The sequence below is a fragment of the Microtus oregoni genome, unplaced genomic scaffold, assembly GCF_018167655.1.
Source record: "Microtus oregoni isolate MIOR12 unplaced genomic scaffold, Mior012 000030F_ref0000283, whole genome shotgun sequence".
NCBI classification, from domain to species: Eukaryota; Metazoa; Chordata; class Mammalia; order Rodentia; family Cricetidae; genus Microtus; species Microtus oregoni.
In genome coordinates, this window is record NW_024543089.1 from 9202493 (window position 1) to 9225148 (window position 22656).

A 22656-nucleotide genomic window follows, 5' to 3' on the forward strand; every position below is an offset into this window, starting at 1 on the left:
GAAGAGAAAAAAAGACACATTTTCCTGCTTTCCCCTTCCATAGAATATAGAAAGAAATCATCTACACTAAAAAATTAATAAGAATACAACAAAAGTTATTTTAGATGATGCACATATTGTAAATTGAACAGATTAAGCAATGCTCCCAATTTTTCAGATAAACATATTTGCTGAAGTCTGTGCTTCTCAGATGCTTCTGGCATTCAGGCTTCCTCCTTGCCTTTTTGTTTTCTTTGTTGTGTGGACTGAGCATCAGATGTGTTTATTCTAAAACTGTTTACACCAGTTGTTTCTGTTTGCTCAACTTACATAATTTATTTAACTATCACTTAAAAATATGAAAATTGAACTACACAAATAAATAGGACTGTTTCCATGAAAGTAACTTGAATACCTTGAAAACAAGTCTCGGTAGGGAAGTTATTTGCATACCCTCTCAGAAGAAGTGTGAGATGGACCAATATAAAAATGAAAATAAAGAAATATCACAGTCTAAAAGGATTCTGCACACAAATTGATTCCGAAGTTAATTTAATTGCTTGGTGTGCCTTAAAGAGATGGCAACCGTGAGGGGTGTGCCCACCCATTGAGACGGTGGTCCTGATCTAATGGGAGCTCACCAAGGCCAGCTAGATGACGAAGCATGTGATCAAACCGGACTCCCTGAACGTGGCTGACAAGGAGAACTGACTGAGAAGCCAAGGACAATGGCACTGGGTTTTGATCCTACTGCATGTAATGACTTTGTGGGAGCCTAGTCTGTTTGGATGCTCACATTTCTAGACCTGGATGAAGGGGGGAGGACCTTGGACTATCCACAGGGTAGGGAACTCTGACTGCTCTTTGGACTGGAGAGGGAGGGGAATGGGGATGTAGAGACAGCGACATGGGTCATCCTTGAATTCCTCAAGAATGCCCCCTTTATTGTGTTCAGGGGCAGATTATATAGAGAAAGCCACGCCCCGGCCAAACCCACCAGAAACCACTCTCCTGCCATCAGGAACTCCCGAAGGTCTCGAGCTAAGAACAGCTGAATGCACTCAGATCAGGGGAAAACAAGTTGTTTACAAGAAATTCAGAATCTGGGGTCTCACTGCTCCCAACAAACTTTTAGAGGTTTAGTTCATTACCATCCTGGCAGGAGGCATGGTGGCATTCAGGCAGACATGGTGTTGGAGGACCTGAAAGTTCTACAACTTGATCAGCAGGCAGCTGTAGTGAATTCCCCAATAGGCTTAGCTTGAGCATCTGAGACCTCAGCTCCCACCCCTACTTTGACATACTTTTTTCAACAAGACCATACCTACTCCAACGGGGCCACACTTCTTAAAGATGCCCCTCCCTGTAATCCAGGCATTTAAACACATGAATCTGTAGGGGAACATTTCTATTCAAACCACCATAGCATGTCATGCTTGATTTATTCTCAATGTTTATTAGTATGTTTACTATAATAACACATACCTCAGCTTTAATGCTGTTAGTGCTGATAATGATGTCACATATGAACATATTGATATTGAGAGCTGGCTTCAGTTTAGGTGAACTAAATTGGTTTATGTTAAATAAGATAAAAACTAACTAGTCATTGTTCTTTTCATATACTCAACTTGCTATATGGTTTATCAATCACTGTTCACTAAATTAAACCACATTTTACATACTAACATAAGCACACACACACACACACACACACACACACACACAAACCAGAATAAACACGTAATGCTATGAAAATTCAATATCTCAACATATTTTCCTTTTCTCACAATCAAATGCTACATATTTTCTTTTTTTTATTGCGAAAAGAAGAAAAAAAAATAAACAAAAAAAAACAAGCTTCCACCTCCTCCCAGCCTCCCATTTCCCTTCCCCTCCTCCCACCCTTCTCCCCCTCCTCCCAACCTTCTCCCCCTCCTCCCACCCTTCTCCCCCTCCCCCTACTCCTCTCCCCCTCCCTCTCCATTCCACAGAGCAGTCCGGTTTCCCTGCTCTGTGTTAAGTCCTAGGTCCTCCCCCCTCCGTCCATATCTAGGAAGGTGAACATCCAAACTGGCTAGGCTCCCACAAAGCCAGCACATTAAGTAGGATCAAAACCCCCTGCCATTGTCCTTGGTGTCTCATCAGCCCTCATTGTTCGCCATGTTCAGAGAGTCCGGTTTTATCCCATGCTTTTTCGGTCACAGTCCAGCTGGCCTTGGTGAGCTCCCAGTAGATCAGCTCCACTGTCTCAGTGGGTGGATGCACGCCTTGTGGTCCCGAATTCTTTGCTCCTGTTCTCCCTCCTTCTGCTCCTCCTTGGGACCTTGGGAGCTCAGTCCAGTGCTCCTGTGTGGGTCTCTGTCTCTATCTCTATCCATCACCAGATGAAGATTCTGTGATGATATGCAAGATATTCGTCAGTATTGCTCTAGGATAGGGTCATTTCAGGTTCCCAATCCTCAGCTGCCCAAGGAACTAACTGGGAACCTCATCTTGGGCACTAGGGAGCCCCTCTAGGGTCAAGTCTCTTGCCCACCCTAAAGTGGCTCCCTTAACTAAGAATTGTGGTTCCGTGCTCCCCTATCCACCTTTCCTTTATCCCAATTAAAAAAATGGGGCACTGAGCTACATATTTTCTAAATGTTATATACTATTTGCTATGGTATATACTATTTTCATCTGGAAGTCTGGCATAAAAATACACTTTTATAATCTTTATCTCAACATTACAATATATGAATAACTTTTCACTGTTACTTATATAATAATATTTATAAAAGAAAATATGTCACATGCAAATAGAATATATATTTTGAATTAGGACTTAAATTTTAAGAATATAAATATATAAGCTGGGTGATGATGGTGCATGCTTTTAATTTCAGTGCTTGAGAAGCTGAGGCTGGTAGAGTTCTGTGAGTTAGGGGCCACCGTGGTGTACAAGAGCTAGTTACAGAACAGCTAGGTCTGATATACAGAGAAACTCTGTCTCAAATTCCCCAAAAGAAAGATAAATATACATGCATAGAAATATACAAAAGAATATTTCACTGTATTAATTTTAATGAAATAATAACTATGATACTAAAATATGCTGGTGATTGAGCTATTACAATGTCAAATAATAAATTTGAAATTTTCATTTTTATTACTGGTCATTAGAGGGTTCTTGGGTATATTTGAGGATATGTATGAGGATATATGTACATTTATGTGCATCTTCCCATGTGGAGTCCTGAGGTTGATATTGAGTGTGTTCCACAGTCACTCTCCCTTTTTCTTATAAAGACAGGTTCTCTCACTGTACCTGGAGGCCACAGTTTTGCCAGCTTACTCTGCAGATTACTTTAGTGATACCATGTCTCTACTTCCCAAGGACTGAGATCATATGAGGTCACCATGTTTTCCTCATTATTATTTTTTATATCATAATTGCATCAAGTGTCCTTTCCTTTTCAAACTTTTCAATATGCCATTATTTGTTATTTTATTAAATTCATGTCCTATTTTTAATTAATAGTTACATATATGTTACACATATTTCTAACTCATATATGTATATGTTACACATATATATCACAGTTAATGGAAATATATATTCCTAATTACATAAGTACTACTTTATTTGACTGTATAATGTGTTACTTGTAAGTATGTTTTCAGAGTAACCATTTGGTATAGGATAGCCAATTGACATTAGAAATAGTCTTCTCTAGGGGAAAGCATACATGCACTTCCTTTATGTAAGTACTAAGGATTTAGAATGTAATATTTACCTTTGTGCAGCAAAATGTTCTATCTATTGAGCCATCTTCCAGCCATGATTATTTTTTGGTCCTAAAGGTTATGTTCAGTTACCTTATTTATCTGTGGTAATAACCAAAATGATTTAACGTTATCCTATTTGATACTGTGAATATATTTCCTACTTAATTGAACCAAATGCATTTCTATATTTGAAGAGTAAGTGATAAGTAATGACTCCTAATATTAATAAATAAACAAAGAATCCAAAAATAAAACAAAATAGAAATGTCTAGACATTGAAATTCAACCCATGCAGATTCCTATGTACTTCATTTAGCCAGAGAGTTTTTATTTGTAGTCTATTATCTGATGTATAATATTGGATTTTGTTGACTCTAGTTTTATTTTCTTGGAAAAGAAATTTATAAAATCCAATTTCAGGAGAAAGCTTTACTATAAGAGTTTGCTCAGTATATAACTTATCTTTTATAAAATGACAATTTTTGTAGTGGCAATAAAGAATATCAAGCCAGATGATATGGCTTCTTTTTTCAAAAGCTGTGAAGATTCATTAACTGAAAAGGTAATAATATCAAATGCACATTATAGTACAGAATGTTATATTATAATAAGACTGTACAGATACGTTTTCACTAATTCCTAACTGCAGATATGAGTTTAATTCTATGATGTTACATCTGTGTCCAGTCTCGTGAGAACCATGAACTTATTGTTTATATGAACACATATTTCCCCATATTTGTTATTCATTACATAAAAATTACCAAAACAATTGATATAAATCACAATTACTTATTCATATAGAAATAAATGAATTGAAGTTTTTATCATTGTAATTAGTATGGATTCCTGACAAGGCAATATCTGATAGGAATGGCAAAAGGCATAGGCCAGCACAGCTTGTGGTCAAAATCAAGTAAAGCTAAGCTCCACAATGGCCACCTTGCCACATATGGCTTTGATCTCCACTTGTTGCATGTTTGAATGACTTTTCATATTTTTACAGTTTGAGAATATTGGATTGATGGAAAGTTTCTTATGAATCATTTATGCATTCTCCCAGAAGTACTGCTTTTTAGTTTCCCCAGGAATACCCTGAACATTCTACCTCTCTGCTTTTATGGAGATATCCTTATCTACTAGAAGGTCTTCCTTATACCTTAGAGTTTGTGACACACATAAAGTAGTAAGACGTCTTTTTATGAGGCTGTGAGATATTCTCAAAACATCTGGCCCTACACTTACTCAGGAAAAAGACATCAAAAACAAAGTAAACTTCTAGCATGACTAACACAATCCCTTCAGGGTTCAACCTGAAGGTCAGAAAAGCAAAACAGCCAGCCCCTGGCTTTTATATCTACCTCAGTCTGAAATGCCAATTCTGCTTATAGGAATGTCAGAATTAGTATGTGACTGAGAGCTTTCTCCTACCATGTTATATTCCTCTCTAGGGCTGGGATTAAAATGCACATCACTACTACCTGGTCTCTATGGCAAACTAGTGTGTGGCAATTGGGATTAAATGTGTGTATCACCACTGCCTAGCCTATAAGGCTGACCAGTGGGACTGTTCTACTCTCTGATTTTCAGGTAAACTTTAATTATTAAAATACAAATGACATATCACTACTTGCCCCAATTTTATCTAAAATATAAAAGGCTATAGCTAATATAAGAAAAACTATATGCAATAGTTACAATGACTATATACAATATATACAGGCAATAAATACATCAACAATGTCTAGTCCTTTTACATTCGACAAATTCAGAGAAAATGTAATATATCTATCCAATCTTGGTGAGTACAAAGTCCTGTACCTAATTTACTTCATATCATAACTTTATTTCTGCATCAGCCAAATAAGGAAATTTATAATTATCTAATCTTCAACTCCCTCAGAGACCCAAGAAGGAAATATTAACTGAGTAAGCAGGAAGTACAAGCAAGTGACTTCTAAAAAAAATATGAGAAATGACAGAAACAGTTTGCTTCCTAGACAGTCTTCAAAAGTTCCTCTGCAATGTTGGGACATCTGTTTTTACTCTATAGGCCTAGAGTACATGGCACATTTTTCTATATAGTAGAATATTCTGAAGGGCTGTCCCTTCTTGTCTTGAGATTGTTTGGCAGTCACTCTATCTTGTGCCCTGCTTATCCAATTAGGACAACATACTGTCAACAGCCAAGGTAAGGACATTTTATTGCCCAGTGGTTTAATTTTCCACAAAGAAAATGAACTCCATGTAGAGTTCTTTGATGTCCATAATCTCTCTGAAGGAGATTGGTGCTACCAGAGGAAGACATATTTCACTCTTGAGAAAAAATCTAAGTTATTAAAACATTTTAAATGTCATAATCTGTAGGTCATTGAAAGGTTGAAGATTACCTATGCATTTGAAATATATCCCTGCACATCTAGAAAGCCTAACTAACATTGCACAATTTGACTATTATGGATGACTATTAATCCATAATTTCTAATTATAGATTACATTTAAGTAACACATATACATAAGGGCATTCCACATCATAAACTTTTAAAGGTCAATGAGATTTGGTAGGCTAGAGGAGCCAGTCACAGATCAGACTGCAAGCCTCTTCCCACTATATACCCGGCAATTAATTGACAAGAAATAAGGTTAGATATGCAGAAGTCACCTCTGTGCTATATAGAGATATTTTGGGGCAAAGAATAATGAAGAAAGATGATAAAAATATGAGATGTCAGGACCTCCTTTCTTAGGAAAGTTATCTCATGCAGAACCTCTAAGGTGTCATATGACCAAGGAACAACAGAATGCCAGGATTAGACTTATAAACAAATTTCATAAAGATATAGATATAAATATTGTATTATGCCAGCATTTGAATAATACTGCAGCATCTTTGACCTGAGGAATTTTCCTGGGGGCTCTGATCATTAAGTGTTAATAATATACTGCTTGGACATGGCAATATTCCTGAACTGACTTGAAGATTTTGTTTTGGTCCAGGGTCCTTGTACCCACTGCTGTGTGATGTCTTTCTGCATATGTGTTCCTTTTATTGGTTGATGAATAAAGTTGTTTTGATAGAATATAGCCAGGCTGAAAGAGATATATAGAAAGAGTAGGCATAATTGAGGTGATGCTATGTAGCTGCTGAAGGAAACAGATACCAGCACCTTGCCCAGTAAGCCACAGCCTGTGACAATACACAGATTAATAGTAAACAGTTAATTTAAAACACTCACACACAAAACACACACACACACACACAAAACTACCTTATAGAAACAATATGAATAATTTCAGTATTTAGATGAGATTCAGTGAGTACTTGGGATCTATATTTAATGGTAAGGAAAATATAAGTATATTTCACTATTAAATTATGTCAACAAATGTGTGGTTAAAAATCAAAGTTAGATAAATATCTAGGGTTTCTTGGAAAAAAAATGATGATTCTTAAACCTACAATTGTTTCTGAGATGTCTTGGTTCCATACAAATTGAGTATCTTACTCATTGTCTTCTTTTCCTTTCCTTCTTTCCTTCTTCATTCTCCCTTCTTTGATCTCAAACCACCTTCTTCCTATTAATAAACTTGCTTTCCTTATTTTTTGCTATTTCCTCCTATTTTATGATTAGTAAGTCTAAATAATCAGAACAACTTTTTCATATTTTGAGCATATCATTATCATTTTCATGGCTCATTTATTTTCTCTATGTCCTATTTCAGTCTTCTATGGCTTTAAAAATATTTTAATGCTTCTCATTCATTTGCATGTCCTCTTTTCTGAGATATGAGCTCACAATTTATTTATTGTTTTAGTTTGTATAGTTACTTTAACTTTTTCCATGTCTTATTATACAAAGTTTTATTTTTGACAGTCAAATATATTAAAGTTTTCCTTTAATGTTGAATTCACATTACATGTTTATTGATCTGGATACTATTTAACCATCTTCAACTACAGAAATATAAACATTCAAGTGACACAAATTTTTACCATAGACAAAATATGAACAGAAAAACATATAAAAATAGGAAATCCTCATAAATATCCAGCTATATAGCTCCAAGTTGCAAATGGAAAAGAAAGCAACTTTAAATAAGTATTTCTGAAGGTACAATGCATGCTACCTAAAGTTCAGGTAATCATCAGTCTTAAATAGTCTTTTGATATCTATGAGTTAATACCTTGACTATTGGTGCTACTATGGCATGAACAACATGAGAATAAGAAAATACTTTCTGATAGATTTACATCCTACTACAAAAGATGCAAACTTCACTTGCCACTCTTTCCTGGCTAAAAACCTATGATCAGACAAACCTTAGGCATTTAGGGAGGACCTATCTCTATTTTTCAGCTAAATAATATAGTATTAAAGTGAGTCTTAAGGACTTATCAGTAGACCCACATAATTCAGTGAACTATTCAATCCTCATTTGAAGCTCTCCTTTCAGTAGATGGCGAAGAACACGGTCACCAAACAACTCATCACCCGGAAGAGAATAAGAGCCTTATCAATCCCACACCTTAAGTGAAGCACTTGTATTGCACCGCATACTTTCTAAGTCCAGTGTCTATTGAAGAAGACAGAAGACAACAAGAGCCAAAAGTGATATACAACTCTAATCAAATTGTTTTTCATACACAGTAGGGTAATTGTACATATGAGCTTCTAAAACAGTATGCTAATACAAGCTGAGTAGAGACACAATTCCAGGACGTTGAAAGGAGGTAGGAATAAAGTACATTCATGGCTGAGATATTGATAATTAGTAGACCCAAAAGAGATAGCGTTAAGGGTAGCCATTCTGCAGGCTTGACAAAGATCTAGTGGAATTTAATTCATCCATGCATACTATATATGTCAGCACTAATTGTACTTGTTGAGATTAAAAACAAGACAAAAAATGAGGACACAAAATTGTGAAAGGAAAAGAATGGAACAAACTTGGTGATGCAGTGAATAAAATTAAGACATACCTCATAAAATTCTAAAAATATTAAAAAGTGAGAAAAACAAATGAACTGCATATTTTGAATAATATAAAGACAGAAAGGACCTGATAAGTACAAAAGGCACAAACTGAGAATCATAAGAGGAAAGGTATTTTGATCTTACTAAGAGGATATTGGTTTTCAGATCAACTCTTTAGAGACTGGCCTCAAGATACCTATCCAAGCAGCGTTTGACTCAAGGCTGTGCCCTCAAAACCCTGCACAATTGTTCTAAAGTATAATCTCTGAAGCTGTGAATTTGCCTCAGTAACTTTTCCATGCTTCCCTCCCTTCCCTTACCAGGACCTGAGAAAGTAAGAATGTCAATGTAAGATGGAGAGTGAAGCTTCTTTGCCATCTTTGGCTGGACTCTGAAAATATGAGCTTATCAAAACTGTGCTCATAAGCTTGATGAAGAGCAAATTAACTAATAGATAAGAAATAATACCTTGTTATTTTGTGACAGGAATGTTTTGTTCATGGTCTTTGAACCTTTGGATAGGCTGCCCCCTCCATTATTTCAGGACAAATTTAGCATATTCTGGAACTTTTATTTTCCAAGTTTAGCAATAACTGGTTACCTGCCCAATGTAGCTTTTGTACTTATATAGAAGGATAGTCTACAAAGTCTCTCCTAGTGCATGGTTTTTCCAGTTAGTATAGCTGCTTTTTTTACTCCCTGTAACTATGGTACAAATGATTCTTGCTTAGGTGGCTTGCTATATGCACTATAAAGATGTTCTTAATCTTGAATAAGCATGCCTGTCCTCTGCATGTCTACCTACAAGATGGAGATAGGAAAGGTGTTCTGCAACTTCTGTGAGTTTTGTCTCAAAAGACTTGTGCCAGAAGTAGAACATGCTGTGTAATATTCATTTGATTAAAGTGACAAACCAGTATAAGGGAGCCTCCCTAATGTAGAGAATCTTCTGTGAATCATTTGTTCAGAATTTAAAATAATAGCACTGGACTATACTTAAATTCTAGATTATATGTGCTGCTCTCTGAACTTGTAATTTAACAAATTGCCTAATCAATTTGAATGAACATGATTAATATGTACTTCTATTATTGTCTTTCTTAATAAATTAGAAAATAAAACTGAGTTTTGTTATAATTGACTTTTCTCACTTAAGGAGATTTGCATACTTTATAAGATACTGAGAATATTTTAGGTTAATTGATTTTTATTGTTGAGAAAAAGAAAAATGATTTTTAAATATGAGTGGTATGTGTACATGAGTATGTGAGCTAGGACATCATTTTGGTTTTGTTATAAAGGCATTTCTGAATATCTGATATTATTGGTAATGGTAATCACCTGGCTTGTGTAATGTGTCATGTGCACTTTTCATAAGCATTTTTTCTGAGAAAAGAAACTCAAATAGAGAGCATATTTTTTTTTAAATTATCTGTTTTAATCTGAGTATGATATAATTTTCCTATTAAACCTATGTTCTTGCTTTCCATTAAGGGTGATCTCAATTTTCTCAACCTATAAAATAGTTGTGTATTCATACATTTATTATTTGTCATTGGGTATTGTGAAATAATTTCTTATGATTTTAGATGAAAACTTAGCAAACATTTTATTAAAAATGAAAATAATAAGCAAAAAATGAAATTCAGTGCTGTTATTCAGAATTAATTATATGATTCTTCAGAAAATTCCTTCAATTCCCTAGAACACATCTTTACCATGTTGAGAGATGGACAGCCATACTGTGGTCAATGTAAACTTGACATAGAAGAGGTTCCTTATCCAAGATTACCTCTAAATACATGCTGTTTAAATAAGTATCTAAACCTCAAAAACCCACTTTCTAACTAAAATCAATTGACACTGTTTGATCTACAGCCTTTATTTGAAAAACTATTTATAACTCCAACATCTGAAGTCCTTTCCTGGTTGTGGGCCAATATGAGGACTGATAACACTTTGAGAAACCACATATATGAATCCAAGAATACCCCAAATGATTTGGTGCTTTGTTGCCTTTCAAAGAACTATACAAAGGTTCTTTTTAGGCTTAGTGAAAGCAATGGCATCTTTTGAAGGGCATGAGAAGGTTATTTGATACTTCATTGTCTAAAGATTCCCCAAAGCACAGTAAGAGTTTACCCCCTTGCTCCTGCACACCAGGAGGCTACAGCATGCCTTACAAGGAAACACTCCAGCTTATCTACTTTCTTCAGACATAAATTACATTAAACTAAGTTCTGTAGGTAGGTAGGGATGGGAATATGAGGGATCAGGTTAGTGGTATGAGAGAGACAGTACTGAAAGGGGCTACTTGAAAGAGGAGATTGGAATTTTGGGGTCAGGAAAACAACAGGTGAAAGGGAATCTCCCAGGAATACCCAAAAGGGATCATTGGACACTTGTGAGTTTCTTTAATCATTAAGGGTGCCAGATGATGACATAAGTCACAAAACAATCCCACACCAGTTCAGAATGATGAATAATAACAAGGTTTTTATTTAAGGGGAAAACTTACAGACCACTGTCTTAGAAAATAGTCCTGTGTGTGAAACAGGAACAGTCTAGCAGCTGAAAGTGGGAGATGCAAACAAGAGAGCTGGCACATATTGACTGCTGCTTTTGCAGTATAAAGGAGTACACCCAAGTGGACTGGTATCTTAAAGACTATTGGCTGAAGGAGTGGAAGGAGATCCCACAGCATCACCCCTTTTGTTTAAATAAGAGATTTCCAAACCCAATACAAAACTATATACACTAGAAACAGATATCAATTATAATTAGAATTATAACCAGCACAAACAATATCAAGCAAGGAACATATGCTAAATGTTTTAATAAACATTCTATCCTATGGAGACTAAGTCTTGTATAGGAAATGGCTTGGCTAGATAATAAAGTACAGTAACTATGACTATCCAACCTTCGACTCCATCAAAGGCCTGAGAAGGAAGATAATATTACTTGAGCAGGCAGGGAGTACAATAAAGTAGCTTCCAAAGTGAGCAATAAATGATGGAGACAATTAGCAACTGAGCAATCACCCAAAGCCTCATTTTTCAATGTCAAAGCAAGAAAATTTGGTTAAGACCTAGCATAAAGGACAGATCATTTTTAGAAACAGGAAAATTTTCAAAACAGTCTTAACCTGTCTAGGCAAGATTTGAATGTCCTGCTTATCCATTTCCAGATATCATGTAATTTGTCAGTGGTTGAGGCATTGCCCAAAGGCCAGTTTTGCCAAGAAGAAAACAAGCTATAAGAGTAGTGTCTTTGATGCTCAACATTTTCTCAGGAATACATTGATGCTGTAGAAGTAGTGTAGAAGGTCCTTCTGTTTATGTGTTGCTTTCATCAATGAATAAAGAAACTGCCTTGGCATGTTGATAGGGCAAAACTTAGGTAGGCAAGGATGGATGGAACTGAATTCTGGGAGGAAGAAAGCAAAGTCAGGGAGATGCCATGTAACTGCCTAAGACAGATGCTGGGAATTTTACCTAGCAAGCCACTGCCACGTGAAGATACACAGATTACTAGAAATGGGTTAAATTAAGATGTAAGAGTTAGCCAATAAGATGCTAGAGCTAATGGGCCAAGCAGTGATTTAATTTATACAGTTTCTATGTGATTATTTTGGTTCCTGGGAGACCAGGACAAAAAAACTTCCTTCCCCTATACTCCTGTGTAGAAGTTAGCTTGATATTAGAAATAACCATACTAGCTTAAAAAATTAAAACAGTTATACTTTTTATTTATAATAAGGGGAAATGCATGAAACAGGAACAAGAAGTCCTAATCCAAAGCAGCTGTGCTAAGGGAAACCTCAAAGAGAGAAAAAATCACCAGGACTGCACACCATTTTTCTCCAGGTCCCAGGAATCCACACCCTAATTTTGTCCCAGCTTTTAAAGTTAGTTGGTTGGAAGATTCCCCATCACTCCTGTGATCAGATGTATACCCTAGCATAATTGTCATCAGAGAGGCATCATCCAGCAACTGACAGAAATAGATGCAGACCCAGAGCCAAACATAAGTGGAACTGGGAGAATCCTGCATAATAGGTTGTAGCACCCATAGGGGTCAAGGATGCCACAAGAAAACAACAGAACCGATGAGTCCTGGTGGTGCATGTGTTTAATCCCAGCACTTGGAGGCAGAGGCAGGCAGATCTCTGTGATCAAGGCCAGCCTGGTCTACAAGAGTTAATTTCTGGGCAGGCTCCAAAGCTACAGAGAAACCCTGTAGAAAAAGAAAGAAAGAAAGAAAGAAAGAAAGAAAGAGGAAAAACAAAAACAAAACCACAAAATCAATAACTTTGGCTCATAGGGGCTCAAAGAACCAAACGGACATCCACGGACTCTGCATAGGACTGACATAACCACTCTGCAAATATGTTACAGTTGTATAGTTTGGTTCTTTTGTGGAACTCCTAGTAGTGGGATTAGGGGCCGTTTCTGATACTTTTGCAGGATTTCGGGACCTTACTCCTAATACTGCTGTTGTCTTGCTCAGCCTTAACACGTGGGGAGGTGCTTAGTCTTACTGAAACTTAATATTCCATGGTATGTTGATATGTGGGGGAGGGTTGCCCTTTCCTGAATAGAAATGGAGGAGGAGTAGATATGCAGTTAGAAATCCAGAGCTCTGTATAACATGCAGTGAGTTGGAAGTGAAACAGCATCCTGAAAATGGTGAGATAGCTCTTAGACACCAGAGTATGAGTACAAGAACATGGAGCCTTGGCTTTGCCCTGTGAATTGTCTACTACTGTCTGTGCATCTGTATGTATGTATGGGCACACATGTGGTCATTAGATATTTAATCACGTAAATTTGTTACACTAAAATTTTTGAAAAATTACCTTACTGTAAAGTTCATTTTGATTAAAATTGGTATCAAAGCATGCAAATTAATCTTTCAGTAAGAGTTCTGTTACTAGTACTACCTAATCTTATACTTGATATGTTCTTTTCCCCAAAACACATCATTTCAGTCCTGGAACAAATTCTACTTCTACCAGAGAGATATCACAAAATGTATTTCACAATATTATATGGAATCTATTTTTAATAACTGTGAGTTCTATTTATCTAGTATATTTCACATTTCCAACTCTTCTTCAGTTTTCTTTTTCTGCCCTGGTATATCATTTACTTTCTTCTGTATTATACATATTATATATAGCAGCTTGATTTTACCATGAAAGCTCTAAGCAAATATGCGTTTTATATATTCCTTAAAATCAGGAAAATCTTAATTAACCTACATATATACCTGTAGCTATACTTTCATATCTGTAATGTTATTTAAATGTTAAATTTTATATTATTTATATAAAGACAAACTTATTTAATTAATCACATACTTAATTGTGCTATTTGGTTTGTAGACATAAGGGAACAGATTAAAAGTGATTTAGGAAATAATTACCAAATTAATAAATGTTTATTTATGTAATAGGCTTTAACAATTTTTTATTTTACCTACATAGAATATTGCACTTATTTTGAAAAGCCATAAGAAATCATAATATTTTTACTTAACTAAAAGTATGTATAATATAAATATATATTATGTAATATATATGTATATTTTAGGGGTCTGGCACTGTTGAAATGATGTTTCTAAGATGTCTCTAAGATCTCAAAGCGTAGAAGCTCTGTTCCACCTTACATAACACAAAAGGTAATTCCAGGGGGAGTTTGCTTCTGCAGCTTAACCTTCTGGTATGATTGATGTCTGTACTACTACCTTAATCAGTAATGCATATAGTAGTTATTTTCAGTCAATGAGTGTAATGAAAATTATATAAAAAGATAGCATTGTCTTAAAAGTAGCTATGTTCATACAACAAATACAAGATATCAAGCTACTATATCTCTGCTTTCAAAGATGATCAAGAAAAAGAAGAAGAAAAATAAGGCTTCGAATTTGGAACATTCCAAGAAATGGAGAGATGCACTTAAGGCCTTGCCCTTTGCCATTTATGATGAAAACACACAAAGTGCTTCTTCAGCGAACTGACTTCCCTTCACCACTCCAAACTCTTCAGATACATTTCCCTTCCTTTGAGATTACTTTTTGCTTGGTACATTCTGAAAAACAAGTTGTCAAATGCTTAACAATGATTTGACTCACACATTGCTCACACCTTATGTTTCAGAAAGGTTTGAACATTGTGTGACATAAAAAACTGAAGACTCTCCTTCCAATTATAACTGTAGAGAAATAAAGTCTATCCTTCATGGATATCAAAAATAAAAGCTTTGTTTATCACGTTTAGACACTGAAAATAGTATTATACACACTGATCTAGAAACTATGCTTTTTTTTTCAAATCCTGACTGAAGTTTCCGGTCCTTCCTCTCCTTCTTGTCCCTCACTTCATTCTTTCCATCTCCCCCTCCCAACAGTCACTCCTCTTCAGTTTCTTCCAGAAAAAAGGCAGGGCTCCCATGGATATCAACCAAACATGGCATATCAAGTTGCAGTAAGGCTAGATAGCTACCCTTGTATTAAGGCTTGGCAAGGCAACTCATTATGAGGAATAGGCTCCAAAAGCCAGCAGCAGAGGCCAAGATAGCCTCTTTAATTGAAATATAATTAGGTAACTTTCTCTCCCTTCCTCTTTCTAATTCACTTATTTTGATTTTCTCCAAAATTCTCACATACTTCTCCATCTTCATATTGGTAGCATCTTTTTCTTTAATTATGTTTGTTACATACAAAACAAAACACACATACACACACATATATGAATGAACAAATGAACAAATATGCATAAATACAACATACTGAATATGTTCTTGTTATGTGTATATGTTCTCAAAGATGAGCACTCTCCTTTGGCCAGCCATTAAAATGGTGCATCTCTGAGAGAGGATAATTCTCTTTGTCCCAGAAGCCAGTAGTTGCTTGTACTTCTCTTTCTAGGGAGGGAAGCCAGAGTAACATTCCATTTCCAAGTTTACATGTCTATTGATATCATCATAGTTCTGGTCTTGTTTATTCAACCATTTCTAGAAATGATTATTTGAAAGAAGACTTCTTGATATTATTGCTTTTACAATATGTCCATTCCCTCTTCAATGACTTTCCCTGAGCCATAGATACTAGAGTTGTGATATATACATATCCATTGTGCTGGATTGTATTCTTCATAATTTGTTTATATCTGCATTTTGTATACATGCATTTTTATGATAGGCTCATTTTTCTGTAAATAGAAGGTTCTTTGATGAGGGGTTACAGCGAAACTTTACGGTGCTTATATGATTTAGAATGTAGGAGAAATTATGTTATAAGATTTACACTGTAATGCAATTATGTTAGTGTAGCAAAGCGGTAGTAGCACATTCTTTCCTAAGGTCCATGACCTTGATAGATCTGGAAAGCTAGCTACGTTTCTTCTACCAGTCATGATGTCTCTCCTGTTTTTCTGTCCTTAAGAGCAATTAGACAGCTTCCAGTTGTTACAGACATATGACTGCCACTTCTTGTACCTTTATGTAAATCTTGTCATTCAGGTAATTGTCATAGTTCATAGGTTCTGTAGCTGATATTTAATTGCTTCTCTCCCTTGACAGCTCATGTGGCATTTCTAGAACCATGAAAAGCAGACTACAGGAAAATGCCTTTCATGTTCTATACAATTTGATTCACCTGAGTCATGTGTGCCATATAATGATGTCTTCAGCAATAAAGTTCCACCTTTAACCTCTGGGAGACAATCAAGGGTGACATGAATAATCTGCATCATTTTTGGTATCACTTGTACTACCCTGATAACCCCTTTGAAAGTAGGATTTTCATATGTTCTACTGAAATTTTTAGGAGTGAGGTATCTGACCCCAGAATAATGAGCTCCCCCGGTTCTCCCTTTGTTGATATTCATAATTCCAAATCTTTAGGTGTGAGTGTAAAACATGGAGTAACTACAGAAAAACAATAAAGTATAAAGTGAAATAAGTGTGGGCATGGTGTAGCGAGGGGAATTCAGGGTATAGGTAATAGATGTGAAGACGTAAATAGAATAGCAGAGGGGCTTTACCTGGGAAGTAGAGAAAAAGTCCATAGACAAGGATTGATAACAAAGGTTGTTTGATAACATCTCAAGAAATCATATTATTCTATATATACCTGCTTATAAGAATACAGATATTTATACATATACAAAAAGACACATCACATGTACATACACATGTACATACACATACATACACATGCAATCTACACTATGTGATTCTTCAATATTTTGTACTTAAATTTCTTTAACTCTTACAGAAATGTACAATTTCTTTTGTATGAATGGAAAAAATTTGTCAATCTGAAGATGTTTATGTTTTTTTATGGGTTTAGGAATACAGCTAAATAATTTTGCCTTAGGAAAGGACATCTGTAGCCTGATGTGTCATATATTTTATTTTTTTTTCAGATAAAACTTACAATAGATTCTTATAAGTAGTAATTGTGTAGAATTTACCTGAAGGAATACATGACAAATGAGGGTCATATGAAATTTATTTTTCTAATGTTAATGGGCCTTAACATCAGTCAATAGCACTTTCTACAGAAAATATGCCTATTTTTGTGTGTAATTTATATCATTGGTGATGGAGATTTGGTGACAGGAAATGTCTAAATATAAGATACAGGGAACTCTCGGAGTGACTAGACACATCACAAGAGATCCTATTTAGAAGCACTGTCAAATGAAGGTTATAAAGTTAATGTAAGAAAGAAGGCTATCTTGGAATTAAATTACCTTTAAAGGAGAAAGAGGTAAATAAGTGAGGTGATAATGAATTTGCTGGGCATTAAGCGAGCAGTGTATAGTAAGTAGATTTTTTATGTATGTGAAGTACCAAGGTAGTTGACATTATCTACTTTAGAGATCTAGAATTACCAAGGAGAAAAGTCACAGACAATCCCTTTAAGGAGTTAGCTAGTCCAGGTTAGCCTCCAGATATTTCTGTGAGTAGTTAGCTACATCAGGTTTGCCTCTGGATATTTCTTTGTGGAATCTTTTATTTTTTAATTTACTTATGGGCAGAAGGCTCACTCTATCAGAGAAATTAAAAGGAAGCAAACAAGTTGGCTGAGCACTATTATTGTTGTGTGCTTTCAAATGACAGGTACAATGTAGGCAGATACCTCACAACTCTAAAACCACGAACTTCTCTCTGTACCCACAAACTGAACCATGATTACAAAATAAACCCATCATTTTTGGTTAGTATTGTTAAGGACTTTTCATAACATGTAAAGTCATCAATACAGTAGTCTGATTGGAGCCCAAAATCAAAACTTCGGCAAGTTGTATTGACATTCTGACTATCTCTTATTGTGTCTCTTGAATTTAGTCCCTACCGCCTATGAAATGAACAGGAAATGTAGGCTACCCAGTAAAATAAAAGTAGAAAAACAGGGATAAAGAATAAAACATTGATTTTGTACAAATAACTTTTTAATTAGAGTTCATGAAAAGATGACTATTTCCTTTTTTCTTTGTTTTCTTTCTTTATTATATTATTGCACTGCAATAATTATGTGCAAAGGATTAATCTCTGTGCTCATGATGAATGTGTGAAGGCATGAATGTGACAGTGTAAGTAGTACAGAAGTCAAAGGATTACTTTGTGGATATGCATATAACAAAGAGTATTTTCCAACAGATATAGATAGATATCTTTGTCATTTCAAATAGAAAGGTGATTTGGTATTAAAGCTTAATCTCTGTATCTTAAACAGATTCTATATTAAAAAGCCTTAACATATCATAACATCCTGTTTTTAATTATATCTATGTTTCTTGTTAGAAGTAAAATGGTAATAAATATTTTTCACTTTATATTTGTGAAATCATTTTCATACATAACTTCTTGAGCACTTGAAACTCTAACTGCTTGTGCTGAGTAGTTGAGTGTACATTTGGAACACTGAGCTGCTACAAAAACTTTAATTATGTCTGCAGTTTTGTTTATAGCTATCCTGGGGCACACAATATGTGCTACACATCTGATATATGTGCAAGCTTGCACTGAACTCTTGCATTGGGTCCCAGTGGATTTGACCAATCAGGAATGACATCATCGGCACTTTGTAGCATGTAATTCATCAAACTTTTTAAAAACAAATTGAGTTTATATTCACAACAAGCCATCAAAAGTCTAAAAGAACTCTGGCAATCTGAGCCTAGATGATTATAAGACCAAACCAGAATCAGCCAACAAGATGATCCATCTTGTAAAGTATCACAAACCTGACATCATCTATATATCTATCTCACACATTTTTATTTATATTTTAGCTGGTATTATTGTTCTTAATCAAATTTAAGCCACCAAACAGAATCCTATATATTCAGAAATCTCTAGTAAAGAAAAAATTAAAAGCACAAAATTGCTTGCTAAATATCAAAATTTTCTTCTAGAAGTTATCTACGTACATTTCATTGTTGTGAATGAGAAGTCTTCAAAGATAACATAATCTCTTAATACATGTATAAAACATCCATGTTAAATACAAAACAAAAAAATAATTTTACAGAGAACCTGACACACTTATATTAATCAATCTACCATCTTCTTCAACATAAGGTTTATGCACTTCAGAACTTGCTGATATTATTTCTAAACGATTCCTGAAACTTTGTAATGAGTGAAACTTAGAGACAAATATTCATTTCCATCCTCTCTTCCCATGGTTATGCTATGTAGTTTCCTGAAAGATGTCTTTCAATCATCTTACTATAAACTGGGCTACCAATTTGAAATTACAGCTTAAAAAGTACATTACAAATGTTAAATCACTTAAAGAAAGAAACAGGGGAAATTTAGAATTTTCTTTTTTAAATAGTCCTCTTAAAGATGTGAAAATATACCTAAGCATATATTCCTGATTATAAAATTCCTCTGAAGTTTTTATTTATCAGAGAATAAATGAATATTGATGCAAAAAACCCTCTTTTTTGTTTGAATGACACAAAATCTAGATAGGCTCATATATTTTAAAAATTGGTCACCAGTTGTTGGAGCTGTTTTCAGAGGTTATGGAACCGTTAAGTTGTGGAGACTTGGTGGAGGAGACATTTCATCGAGGTGGGCTTTAAGAGCTAATATCTTCACCATTCTATTTTTCCTCTTTCCATTGCCTGTGTGCAGCTTAAATGTGATTTCGCTGCTTCATAGCTTTGGCCACTACAGCCCTGCCTCTCAACAATTATGAACTCTGGAAACAAAAGTGGAAATAAACCCCTTTATGCACTAGTTGCTCTTAGCTCTGGTGTTTTATCATAGAAACCCAAGATTAACAATCAAATGAATTTGTTTCTTTTTCAGAATATTAGTAAAGTCACAGAGTATTAAATATTTTCCAACTCAAAGTCTTTAGTCTATAAGAAAATCTGTACAGAAAGTAAATGAAAATTTACTTTTCACAACATAATGAATTCTAGTGAAGCTTCAAAAATATGTACCCAGCTGTTTAAGGGAATAATTTCTGAAAGTATCATGTTTCAAAGGTTGGGTAAATATGTGGATATAGGTACATATATAGTTATATATTTACTGTGTTTTTAAATATTTATTTCATTTAAATTGTATATAAGCATATATGTGTTGAAGTATGCATATGTGAATATACATATTGTCAGGGACAGAGTCTTTAGATCCCCATGAGGTTGGAGTTTGTATAAGCTGTGAGTCTTTTGGTGTATGGTTTGAACCAAATTCAAATGCTCTGTTAGAGGACTACAGGATCTTAAACACCGAACCACATTTCCAGTTCTGGTGTACAGTTGTAATGTAAGTCTTAGAAATTTTTGCAGAAGAAAGCTACACTTGAAGCAAGAGTTAAGAATACTAATCTTTTGTCATTTTTTATCATTTATTCACAATTTAAGTTAAATCATATTAAGTAAATAAACTAAAATTATAATGCAATATAACTTCTAAATGTATATTTAATATGTTAATAAAATTAAATTATATCTGATCCAACACTCCCTATTTGTAATTGTATGATATGAGCCTCAGAAGCTATATTTTACAAGATACAATGTTACATGATATACCACAATCATAAAGATCATTTACAAAATTATGGTATCTATGCAAGTAGCATTAGCAGTAAATTATTGAAGAAAACAAGTATACACTATAATTTCTAGAAAAGTTTGAAAAGGTATGACTGTCATTATTTTGCAGCACTTAGGTTTATAAAGTGCTTATAAAATTCAAATAAATAAGAATGGATTCATGTGGTATTCTAAGAAAGTAGAGTGCTGTATTGTATACTTTATACATGATCTTCCAATTAGAACATTTACAAACCACTTGAACCTTAGTTAGTCATGATTTTGTTAGTGATACAATGAACACGAAGAAGCTTTTATTACGATCCTTACCATTAAACTTACAATGATTGCTGCAAATCAACCTTAGACACTGGTGTGAGAATTGAGAAGATGGAATGCACTTGGGGTAACAGTGAAGCTTGTTCACAACAAAATAAGGCAAATAACAGATCCCAAAAGTCAGTCATCCTATAGAGTTGAAATGGGTTTTGTACATGTATGTTTGATGGGATTGCTTTTGGTTTATTATATTTTGTCTGTTATTTTTAAGAAAAAAAAATGAGTGAATGAGTGAATGGATGGATGAAAACCTCATTGCTAGGGTAAAATTAACAACTGACTTTTTACTTGTTCCTACTGGAAGAAGGAAAAACATTTTCCTCTCATAGAGTGACACTGGGTATATCAACCACTCAATAGCAGGCTTCATGCATAAGAGTAGTTGACCAACATAAAATGGAATCTGCATACTTTTGTTTGTGATTTTATTTGGATATAGTTTGGTTGGGTTTGTTTGTTTGTTTTGTTTCTTGGTTTGAGTGTTGTTTTAGCTTGTTTTCTTGGTTTTAAGAGGTTTGTTGTATCAGGTTTTTGTTATTTGAGAAAGACCTTGAGTGGTTAGGAATGGGGAGAGGATATGACAAGGGAGGACATAAGATCAAAATATGTTCATTTTTTTAAAAAAATAAATAATACAAAATAAAATACTGTAGAATAAAAAATACTAATAATTATACCTATCATATAGCAAGACTTCTTATTTCGCTAATCCCAGAACTTGTTTGTACTAGGACTAAACTCAAGCATTGCCTTAAGTATAGTATCTTTTCTGTCAATCAATTCATCCAGTAATCTTACTGGATTGCTAATGTAGCTTCATATTCTCCTCTTGACCTAATTGAAGGCTGTGTCATACACCTACACTAAACATCTTGAAGTCACCAAGGTATGCCATGCCTAACATGACTTTTTTTTAGTTGTTGTGCAAACTGAAGCAGTTATGAAGAGCAAAACATATATTGAAGTAAAAGTTATGGTTTATATATACCATAGCCTCTAAACTTTCACAGTCCTTTACAGCTGCAGGGAAGTTTCCTCACAATGTCTCTAAAGTGTGCAGAGTAGGTTATTACCACAATGAGAACCACCCTTGACAAGTCCCTATGAGAGGAATGATTCAGGTCCAATCTCTGTAGTTAGAGCCAGCTATCAATGCAAGGGATAAAGGTCCTCAACAACTTAATGTTTTTGAAGAAAGAAACATAAATTTAAAGAATTATCACTAAGTTTCCTGCCTTGTGACAGAATAGAGAGACCTATTTTTCTTGGGTCACCTAGTGGGTGTTAAGGGACAATTAAATAAGTTAAAGCAGTCATTGTTATTAATAATCTATTCTTTTTCATATTTTTATTATTGCAAGTACATTCAGGTATTGATATTCTTGTAAATAAGCAATGATTGCTTGCAAAAAGGCAGTTCATCTGCCTAATTAGTCTGCTTCCCTTAAGCAATTTAACTTTCAAGCAAACAGCAAGCAAGCCTAGCCTTATGTCAGTCATTTTGGAGATTCCACT